This window comes from Prosopis cineraria, unplaced genomic scaffold, assembly GCF_029017545.1.
Source record: "Prosopis cineraria cultivar Desert tree isolate PC_DT_omini unplaced genomic scaffold, ASM2901754v1 PC3, whole genome shotgun sequence".
NCBI lineage: Eukaryota > Viridiplantae > Streptophyta > Magnoliopsida > Fabales > Fabaceae > Prosopis > Prosopis cineraria.
The window spans coordinates 24,500,042-24,509,599 of record NW_026555334.1 but is presented as its reverse complement, the minus strand read 5'-3'; the positions used below and the strand labels follow the sequence as shown (position 1 = coordinate 24,509,599).

General features: G+C 31.4%; 1 pseudogene; it reads right to left on the bottom strand.

The window, feature by feature from the left end:
* Positions 1–7,398: 7,398 nt before the first annotated feature.
* Positions 7,399–9,309, bottom strand: LOC129305461 (2-oxoglutarate-dependent dioxygenase 19-like; annotated as a pseudogene).
* Between the last annotated feature and the right edge of the window lie 249 nt (positions 9,310–9,558).

The following is a 9,558-nucleotide window of genomic DNA, read 5'->3' as shown; positions in this document are numbered from 1 at the left end:
TAATTATTTAATTAAAAACACATTAACGTTTTAATTTTACCTCTAATTATTATAAATAAAAAATATCTTTTTTAAAATAAATTAATGAGAATATTTATATTTTTTTAATTTAATATAGATACAATGGTCCATTCATTAAAAAATATACTAACATCTCCTTATATTTAAGGATCAAAAAATTTATAAAAGACTTTTTATATATAGAGATGAAGGAAGTATTATTTATGAATTTTATAATTTTTTTTAGAGATGTATATTGAACATATGATTGTTTGGTGTGAGTAGATTTGAGTTAATGCAGGAAGTTTTATAATAGATACATAATAAAGTGAAAAGAGTTATTATAAACTTAGAGCCTCAAGAGTTTTAGTTAAAAGATAAAATTTTTTCACTCACCTGTTTGTTCTCTTCCCATGATAATTAGAATCTTCGGTTTTGTGTTGTGTGGCGATTAACAAAAGAAAAAGAAACTGGTCAATCAATGAGAAAGTAATGAAGTTTTTGACGTCGCCTGTGACATGCTGTGAAATGGGCGATATCTAATAATCTCTAGCAGAGAGTTATGTGTGCATATATAATCTGTGCGAATCACGAGCCTAACATTTTGGTTGGGTTGGATGGGTTTCCTTAATTGTGGTAACGTCTAACGAGTTTGATGGACAAGACTCTCAATAATTGAGACACGTGTCCTACATTTCAGTGCTGAAAATAATGGGAATGAAATAAATTAATAAATAAAAATAAAAATGAATTAAATTATTCTTTACTCACTTTAAATATGATAAAATTTAATAGAATACATGTATTATACATGTGAGAATCACCATACCCTTCATAAATCTCATAAATTATGACTCTTAATCTTATGAATTAATTGACCATCTTTCTCCTTTTATGAATATGATAGGCTTATCTTTCTTTTACATTTTGATAATTCTATTTTTATTTTTATTTTTTTTAATATATTCTATTCTCTTCCTTTCCAATTTTGGTCCCTAATTGTGAATTGTTAAAGCATGATGCACGTACGTCAGGTTATTTTGACGTTTACATGCATAGCCTTGCGTGTGCAGGTATGTGTATGTCTCCCCTTCTCATAAAGGGAAAGGCTAGATTCGGGATAAAAAAATTTTAAAAAAGATTATAACTTGCCTTGTGAAATTAATACATGTAACAAAAGAACAGTCTAATCAATAAATACAATTAATAACAAACACAACTTAATATCAATCCATCATCTTGCCATCACACAAAATCCATAAGCATATAAGCTATACTAAGACACAAACTCAAGCCGTGGAATATAACAAATAAGATATATAGATTATATCATCAGTTTATAATTAATTGGAGAATTAATTAATCATTAATATGAATGATATCCAAGCCTATCTTATCAACAATCCTGGCCCCATGCTGAACTTTGAAGTAATCATTGCACTTGATTGTCTTATAAAGTGGTTGTTCCTTCTCAAGTAACTCAGGCACAAGACCTGTTTCATTCTCAAGTGATGGACCATCCCGAAGTGCAAAAGTAACCCTTGCATGTCTTTAATTCACCACTACTCTGTGCCAAGTACACTTGCACCTTCCATTAGTCACAGTCTAATAATGCCCACCAAAACACAACAAAACAAGCAAGCTAGGATTAGAAAATAGGGAGAATTTCATTTAAGCACCTAGGAAGGACCTTATTTTCTAGTGGCTCCCAAAAGATTTCAAAACCTTAGTTCAGTCCTTAGGAATTAAATTGAAAATAAGTTGAATATAAAAAAGATCAAAATACCCTCAGTTCAAATATTAAAAAAAAAGCACCAGCCATTGTTGCCGGAGCATCATCATCGGTGACCGAAACCTCGCCGATGACGGCAACCACTAGAGCTCAGTTGCCAGAGCTCTAGTCGCTGGCTGAACCACTATCAATAGTGGCTGAAGAATTTTGAAGAATTAATTTCTCCAAAGGTAGCCAATGTAGGTGTAGAACCTAAGACTCCTTGTGTTAATACCTTAATAGGACTCATCAATTACTTAACTCTTTTTGTTAAGTCCGTGACTCTCATAATAAAACTACATTACTTGTTAATTGCGTAACTATAATTGTTAATACCTTTTAAGTATTATGACAAGAAGTATACATATTAAATGCCTAATATAGCTTGTCATTTCTTCAATTTTTATTGTTAATATTATATTTTTTTTAGGATATTGCTCTCTCTCTCTCTCTCTATATATATATATATGCTTATATACTTGAGTATCCAGTTTGATGAATACTGACAAGAGAGACTCAAATTTCGTCACTTTTATTATCTGACAAACTCAATTTTTTATGTAAATTATATATTTATTTAACAAGTGACAATAGATAATTAATAAGTATTGTTGAAGAATTAATAAGTTATGCAATTAACAAGTAATTTAGTTATTTTTTTTGAAACAACAGTTAAACAAATCTTGTTATGGTATTAACAAGTCAAGCTACACAATTAACAAGTATTGTTGTGTAATTAACAAATAAAGTTATATGATTAACAAGTAATGCAGTTTAGTTCAAAGAGTAATGAATTTGACAAGTAAATTCAAGTAATTAATAAGTCCTGTTAAGTATTAACAACTACAGTTACATGATTAATAAATAATGTAGCTTTGTTGTGGGAGTTATGAACTTAATAAGAAGAGTTAAGTAATTGACAAGTCTTGTTAATTTATTAACAACTATAGTTATGTGATTAACAAGTAATTTAGTTCTGTTGTAGGAGTCGTGGGGTTAACAAGGAAATTTAAGTAATTAATAAGTCCTGTTAAGGTATTGACAAGTAACGTAATAATCAAAAAGTTTGGAAATAAGGTTTATTATATATATAATTTTATGCATTATATGATAAAATAGGTTGTGTGGCTTGGTGGTCCAACATTTTTTTAGTGAACCAAGGGTTCTTAAGTTCTACACCCACCTTGGCCATTTTTGGAAAAATTAATTCTCCATAATTCTCTAGTCACCACCGACAATGGTCCAGTCAACAGCCAGAGCTCCAGTGATGGAGGTCTAGTGGCTATCATTGCTAACAAAGTTTTAGTCATCGGTGGTGGTGCTCTGGCAACAATGGCTGGTGGTTTTTTTTTTTTTAAATATTTGAACTGAGGGTATTTTGATCTTTTTCACATTCAACTTATTTTCAATTTAATCTTTGAGAACTGAATTAAGGTTTTGGAATCTTTTGAGAGCCACCAAAAAATAAGTTCCTTCCCAGGTACTTAAATGAAATTCTCCTTAGAAAATAAGAGAGGGTGGTTAAGTTAAATAATTATGATTAATGCTTTCATCTCCCTTTTATTTTACTTTAATTATAAAATACATCTATTTTATTTCTAAAATTTATGTGAACTTCCCTTAGAATCAATAATAAAAAACTCATATCTCTTTTTTATTTTTGAACCTTTACTTTCATTTACTCAATTGTTAGTTGATCGTTAGGTTATATATGTTAGATCAAAATACCTTTCTTTAAAGATGTTATCTAAAATCATTCTCAAGTTATCCAAAAAAATCAATGGATATTTTTTAACCCTTTTTATACATATTCTATTTTTTTGTTATACAAACTTATTTATTTAGTATTTTTTAAAAAAATTAAATGTATAAGTTGGCTAAAATAATATTTCAAACATATATGTACAAAAAATTAATAAAATAAGGATTTAACATAATAAGAGATAAATTAGTTAATATAATTTATGTTTATTTTTACAATTTTAATAAAATAATTTTAAATTATTTATTCAAATATTAATGTACTTAATTATTTAAAGTTCCTTAAATTTGGGAGAGTATAGGCAATTAGATTATAAGGGCAAGTTAATAATTTCAAAAATTTCAATATAATTATAAATAAAAAATTAATTATTATAGAATCTTTGACAAAATATTTTTAATGGTGTTAAAAACTAGACAAAAGCATAAGTTTTGAAAATAGAGGAACAATTCACTATAATTTTAGCAAAATAAAAGGGAGGTGAGTGTATTTCACTCTATAATTATTGAATGTTGTAGTTTAAATATGCAAAAAATAGAGATACTAGATATTCAAAATGTTTTAAGAGTTGAAATAACCTTAAATTGATCTTCGATGTTGACAAGGATGCAATTAGGAAGAGGATTGACATTAACCCATTTGCCACCATGCATGAGCTGAAGGCCATTTATATCATTTTGAATGAGAAGCATCATCAAGCCATTTTCATTATGATGAAGCAACCCCAAAACAAGGTTTGGTTGAGGACATGGAGGGTATAAGTTGGCTTGACATGTCTAATAACTTGAATCATACTCTTTGTAATCAATAATTGCATTGGGTCATAACCCTAAGCTCTTGGATACTCCTTGAAGTAAAATCCTCAACACCTCCCTAATTTTCCTATTGTACTTGAATGCAAGCTCGCTATAGATAACAAAAACTAAGCTGTTCAATAAAGAAGGAAAAAAAACAAATAAGGTGATGATAATGAAGTTCTTGAAACGTATGAGAAACCAGGAGACTTGTAAGGGAAATTAAAGCTAGGATGTGTTTCAACTTTCAGATAATCTCTCCAGTAATGAACTTTCTCTCCATGAGGAAGAGCATTAGTGCCATATCTAATGGGTAAGATCAATTCTTCATTTGCAAGCTCTTTCTTCTCCTTAAAAGACAAGTTTTGAAAATCCATAGACATTTTCAGTAGATCCTTCATCAGCTTTTCTGAAATTCCATGATTTATGATCTAACAAATGATGTACCTAAGTACTATAATACCACCTCTAAACCTTGATTTAAGGAAAAGGTTGAAAATTTACCATGAAAAAGCCCCATTCTTTACAGACAAGGCTAAGTTCTTGAATGGCATTGGCGTGGATGTGAGGGCCATTAGAGGTGAGGAGGGAGAAGTCGATGATGGGGATGGAAGTAGCAGGGTCATCTTCTACAACATCTTCATGAAGCTCAGAGATAGAGTTATAGGTGGAAGGGATTGGAATGACGTCACTTGATTCAATGAAAGTTTTGACGCTTGAAATATGAGATGCTTGAAGCTTTTGGGCTCTATTAAGGAAATAGTAGTAACTAATGAAGCCATATGGATAAAGAGGTTGAAGATATTGTGACTAGCTAGGAATGAAAGCAAAGGGAATAACAAGTTTATATGTAGATTATAGATATATAGAGAATATTGTAAGGTTGAAGAGGAAGTGAAGATATATTGGACACAAAGTGAAAGAGGAAAGAGACAAGACAATTAGTGCCTTGTTTGATAGATTAGAATTGGAGCTGTAGAAATAAGAATGATACTCTTGCAATGAAAACGCCTAATTTTATAAAATTACATGTTTGCACTTTAGTTTTTAAAAAAATTATTGAACACCTACTATTATAATTTGATGTTTTTAATCTGGGATTTAACCATTATTCTTTCTAATATATATTGGGCAGGAAAGACTAATTAGTATTCCTATTATTAATCATAGTGAGAGTGTTTTGGAGAGAGTATAATTTGTGGGTGACATTAACAATAATGCCATGTTTAGTATAGAGAATTGTTTTTGGTGGAAGTGAAAGTGGAAATGAAAGTAGAAGTAAAGAAGTGAAGTATAAAAGTATATTTAGTATGCAGATCATGAAAATGTGATAAAAAAATTATTTAATATTGTGTTTATATTTTGAAAAGACCAAAACACCCTTAAAATAAAAAGTAAAAAAAAACCATAGAACCTCCAGCACCCCTAAAGCTTCAGCACTCCCATTTATCTAACAAGCACTCCCGATTGTACTTGAAGTGAGAAGGGTGTGGGGTTGGGATCGATGGGTCTAGCTAGTCTAAAGAAGAAGAAGAAGAAGATAGGTGGACATTAAAGCTAAGTGTTTGGGTTTAATAGGTCTCATATGGGGTTTGTAAAAGAAGCAGCTTGGTAGACATTAATCAAATATGTGAAAAGTCTTTTGTAGCTAATATTCAATCAACTATTAAAGCAATCCCAACCCCACACATGAAGAAATTAGAGCCAGACCTTCAAGCATCAATTCAAATCAAGTGAAGACGTTTGAGAAATCAGAGCAAGTGTTGCCATGCCTAGTGGATGATCATTGCCATCACTGCTGATAGAGGATCATCATCAACTTACCATCATTGCTAGCAAAGGATTGTTTCCATCATTGGGAGAGAGTCAATGAACAGCTACTGAGAGCATAGAAGAGGCAAAGAGAAGATAGGGGTAAACGGGTGTGAAATAAATATGGAACCCAATTCCATGGGTTAAGAGATAGAACTCACTTCCATCAATTTTGATGGAATTGGGTTCTATTAAGAACTGACTTCCATGATACCAAACAAATAAAATTCTTGGTTTCACTTCCACCTCCACTTCCCTCCTCCTAGTTCATTACTACCAAACAAGCCATAAGGTTTTAACTTTAGCATTAATTTTTATGGTAAAAAAAAAGATAGGTTTAAAATATTTTTTACATGTCAAGATTCCAATTTCATTAAAAAATTAAGGATTGAGTATCTCTCTTACTATTTATGCAGTTTTTTGCTTTTCACTTTTTCAAATGGTTCTCTAGTTTTATAGTTCATTTATGTGCGGGTAAATTCTAGGGAAAATTGAATATGGAAATTTACAATCATTTGAGTCTATATTGAGTTGTAACAAGATGAGATATTTTGTATTTGAGATTGTTTCAATTTCATGTAGATTGATTAATTCCTCACTATCAAGGTTTAGCTCTTGATTAGATGCATAATTGAATGTTTTAATACTAATTTGTAAGATGTCAAAAAAATATGTGTAAGGGAACTAGGGAATGGAGGGCCTTTCTTGAGTTGGGTCCTAAAATAAAAAAGGGAAATAAGCTCATAGAAAATAAATGCCTACAAGCTTCACAACCCCAAAGGCTTTAAGCATTAAAGCCTTCATTGAATCAAATGACACCGTGTGTATAAAAACTCTGATATTCTCAATCATATAAAGTCTGTGTAAGTGCAACTAGAGAAAGATGTGCATGTAATAGTAAATCTCATGTAGATTGTAATATATGTGGCGTATTATGTCTATCTTTCTATAGTTTTTGCCAAGTTTGTCTTTCTTTCATTTTTTAGGTGAGGGTGTGGGATTTAATTACCATTTTCAAGATATTAATTTATACTATGCAGAAAAGGGGGTTTACGAAAATAACCTAGATTAGCCTCTTAACAATCTGTTAGTGTAAGCAAAAAATGTTGGATAAATATATAGGACCAAAACCAACATTATGAATAAGAAATCACATTAAAAGAAATGCCACATTCAAGACTTGAAAGTGGCTAGATTAATCAATCAAACATTAATTTACTTTACCAAACTTGGTTGAAAGGTGTGATCAATTTGAAATGTTAGTGTAAATAAATCATATCCAAGCCTCTCTTGTCAACAATTCTAGCCTCATGTTGAACTTGCAAGTATTCCTTATACTTGATGCTCTTAAACAATGGCTTTTCCTTCTCTAACAGCTCCACTGCATGCCCTATTTCTTTATCAAGAGCTGGTCCATTCTCAAGTGCAAAACTCAGCCTTGTGTCTCTTTCATTCACTACTACTCTATGCCACATGCTCCTATACCTCTTGTTACTCACAACCTAATCAATCAATTTAAAAACACATGACAATTAAACAAGACTACTGATTAATTAGAAGTTAGAACCATTAGAAACTGAAGATGCATGGCTAAGTTGAAAGTTGAAGAGTAACCTCAAGTTGATCTCCAATGTTGGCAAGCAAGCAATGAGGTAGAAGATTCACATGAATGCATTTGCCATTGTGCTTTACTTGGAGGCCTTTGATTCCATTCTCAATAAGGAGGTTTAGCAAGCCATTATCAGAATGAGAAAGCAACCCCAAAGAAAGGTTTAGCTGAGGACATGGAGGATATAAGTTCACTTGACATGCTTGAAGTCTTGAATCAAAACCTGTGGACTCAACAATAGTGTTGGGTTGTAACCTTAAACTCTTTGATATTCCTTCAAGCAAAGTCCTTGCTACATCTCTAATTCTCTTATTGTACTCAAATGCATCTCCTTACAAAAAGCTAAAAAGTAATTCAATGAAAATGTCACATTTACATTGAAAATCTAACTTTGACACTACTTGTTAAAGCTTTGAGAGATTTTCTTATGCTCTTCATATTGTTGGGCGAGAGGATTCATATAAGTGGATTTGATACTACTATTTAACCTAAAATCATGAGATGTTAGATTCATGCATTTTTTTTACTTGTGTGAGAGAGAGAGAGAGAGAGAGACTTTGATCTAATTTTACCTCACACACAATCTCCCCATGTTAACTCATTCTTAAATTTTTAAAAAAATTATTCTCTCCAATCCCACTTGTGAGTCATTTTAACTTCCTTAACAAAACTAAGGACAGTTAGTTAAATTATTGATGTTGTTTAAAATTATATAGAAATAAATGTTTTAATTTATCCTTATTAAATGCATTATTTTTAAAAGCTTTCTCTTTTCCCTTATAACGTATTACTCTTTACTTGTTAAAAATTGTGAAAAGGTAAAATTGAAAAAAAAATTAATTAGTAACCCACCTTGTTTCATGTAGAGTGACTTATAAAAATGATCATGAATTCTTTTTCAAAGGTGATCTATAAAAAGAAGAAAACAAAGAGAGAAATGTTGAAACTAGAGGTACTTGTAACTAGGGGCTTTGTGGGGGAAATGAAATTTTGAAAAGTTTTGACTTTGAGATAATCCCTCTAGTAATAAACTTTCTCTCCGTAAGGAAGGGAACTGGTTCCAAATTTGATGGGTGTGATCAATTCTTTGTTGGAGAATTCCATCTTCTCCTCCAGAGGCAAATTGTGAAACTCCATAGGCCTCTTTATCACATCCGCCATTAGTGTCTTTAAAATCCCATGTTTTGTAATCTCAAAGTGACAAATAATTTAAGAATGTACATTTAAGAATCTTATTACAATGCAAATCTTCTGATCATCAAAGCATAATTGTTACCATGAAGAAGCCCCATTCTTTGCAAGCACGACCTAACTCTTGAATGGCGTGGGAATGGATGTGAGGATCTTGGGAGGTGAGGAGAGAGAAGTCAATGATGGGAATGGAAGAAGCAAGCTCATCAGCAACATCATCATAAGGACAATTAGTTAGAGAGTGGTACGAGGAGGGGATGGGAATGTCGCTATTTGATTTAATGAAGTGTTTGATACTCCAAATAGCAGAAGCTTAGTGAAGCTTTTGAGGTTCTGATAAGGAAATAGTAAAAGTAATAGGTGAAGCCATGGATGAGAGTTGGACTGCTTGAAGGCTGCGAATAGAAATGAAGCAAGAAAAGCAATAAAAAAGAATAAAAAAAATACTTCGTAATAGTTACAGAGATGTTACAGAATAATAATGCAGGGATGAGTGTGAAGAAGATGGAGAGACAAGTAACAAGTGGGGTAATCGAGTTTCGATAATTGTGGAGAGAGTGTGGTGTGTTGGCAAACATACTCAGTAATAACTGACAAGCAAGAATAGAGAGCAATAGTG